Genomic DNA, 2,500 nt, shown 5'->3' with positions numbered 1-2,500 from the left:
ACGCCAGCGCCACAGAAGGACAAAAGCCCCACTTGGGTGCCGAAGCGAACTCTCCCAGCACAGCGCACGCGCCAACACATCCGCACAGCTGCGATACAAACCACCAGCGAGAACCGCTGGGGCGACCGAGCAGCAGACGGCGTCGCGGCGCCGAGCGCCGGGCGGCGGCGCATCCTCAACGCACACAGTCCTCAATCGGACCAGCACACTGAAGATGTCCACCGCGCTTCGCACCGGGCCCGCGAGGACCTACTTTGGCCGCACGGCGCCGCGCGCAGGGTGCGCCGGCGCGCAGCTGCGACGCCTGCCGCGTCCGTCGGCCGGCGCGCCTGCCACTGGCCGCCCCCACCAGCCGGCTGTAGCGCGTGCGCCCACGCACCGCGCGGCCAGCACGCCGGGAGGCGCCCCCTCACCGGCCGGGGACGGTCCCACCCAGCCACCACCGCGTATCGCTTCACACCCAGATGCCGTTCAGTTTCATCGGCATGGTGGGTATCGCTGGAACAACCGGTTAGTACCTCAACCTATCGTCGCCATCACCGATTCACCCCTAGCGAGAACAACCGCACCACAACGGGTTACCATTTCTTCATTTGCGTAACTTCACCAGAAAACGTAGGCGTCCATCGCCATTAGCAACTTCAACGATTATTGCATGCCTGTGTCAGGTGTCACGCCACACTACGTCTGCCCACATACACGCAACAAAATGTGCACGCCTAGACAATACGTGGAAGGTGGCCCCCGTACGTATGCGATGTCCATTGCTCGAACGACTGTCAACCGGCCTCTGTAGCATGTCGCAGATATGGAACGCGGTGCACCATGCTATCACGGTGTTTGAGGAGAGACGACTAGGTCCGAATACATCAACACACAGCTCATGCTGATCGCCATCCACGGCGTCCGTTCCTCCCACACGTCTCTATGGCGTACCACACTGCAATCCAGCTCTCATAGGGAGACGACACGTAGCTGCGTGCACAATATTTGCACTGTATGGTCCGCCGTTTTTGGGCGCAGTCGTTGTACGGTCACACATGTGCCACGATGTATCATTCAGTACATAAGGACGAATGTGCAGTACAGATTGTGGTTCACGCGTACGACATCAGCGGACAGTTGACACAGGCCGCACCACAACGTAGCCTGCGTACGTCGCATGCGAAGGGCATTGAACATGCAAACTTGTCACCAACCAGCTTGCGAAGGCAGGGGGCAAGGTGGGGACGTGGGGACGTGGGGAGGGGTGGGGGGGGGGGGGCGGCATGTACGTCCTGCTGCCATCCACATTACAGTGTACAGCAGGAGCATGTGGAAAGTCAGCAAGACTTGCAAGGTGTTTAACATGAAGCGATACACAGGGGAGCGGGCAGTGCGAGTAGCGAACTATATTGCGAGGGTTGCGGGTGGGCAACACTACACTAATTGAACGAGTCGTATAACAATTACAGAGCAGGTTTAGGCGACAACGTGGGTTACGTTAGCGGACAACGTGGGTTACGTTAGCGGACAACGTGGGTTACGTTAAGGCACAACATGGGTTACGTTAAGGCACAACATGGGTTACGTTAAGGCACAACATGGGTTACGTTAGGGCACAACATGGGTTAGGTTAGGGGACAACATGGGTTAGGTTAGGGGACAACATGGGTTAGGTTAGGGGACAACATGGGTTAGGTTAGGGCACAACATGGGTTAGGTTAGGGCACAACATGGGTTAGGTTAGGGCACAACATGGGTTAGGTTAGGGCACAACATGGGTTAGGTTAAGGCACAACATGGGTTAGGTTAAGGCACAACATGGGTTAGGTTAAGGCACAACATGGGTTAGGTTAAGGCACAACATGGGTTAGGTTAAGGTACAACATGGGTTAGGTTAAGGTACAACATGGGTTAGGTTAAGGTACAACATGGGTTAGGTTAAGGTACAACATGGGTTAGGTTAAGGTACAACATGGGTTAGGTTAAGGTACAACATGGGTTAGGTTAAGGTACAACATGGGTTAGGTTAAGGTACAACATGGGTTAGGTTAAGGTACAACATGGGTTAGGTTAAGGTACAACATAGGTTAGGTTAAGGTACAACATAGGTTAGGTTAAGGTACAACATAGGTTAGGTTAAGGTACAACATAGGTTAGGTTAAGGTACAACATAGGTTAGGTTAAGGTACAACATAGGTTAGGTTAAGGTACAACATAGGTTAGGTTAAGGTACAACATAGGTTAGGTTAAGGTACAACATAGGTTAGGTTAAGGTACAACATAGGTTAGGTTAAGGTACAACATAGGTTAGGTTAGGTTAGGTTACACGTTGTTGTAAGGAAAGGTGTAGGGGGGGGGGGCGGGGGCGGCAGGTTCCTTGATAGTGATTATAGTAAGTGAATGCTTGTGACATGATCAGATTTGTCACGTCAGGATGCACCTTTGGCTTATTAGAGGCGGCGCTCCAATTCTATGCTTGTGTGAGACCTGTGTCTTTGACTCATGTCATTGTTTG

Source organism: Schistocerca piceifrons, unplaced genomic scaffold (genome assembly GCF_021461385.2).
Source record: "Schistocerca piceifrons isolate TAMUIC-IGC-003096 unplaced genomic scaffold, iqSchPice1.1 HiC_scaffold_174, whole genome shotgun sequence".
Taxonomy (NCBI): Eukaryota; Metazoa; Arthropoda; class Insecta; order Orthoptera; family Acrididae; genus Schistocerca; species Schistocerca piceifrons.
The sequence above is the reverse complement of the archived record's forward strand: the minus strand, read 5'-3'. Positions refer to the sequence as shown.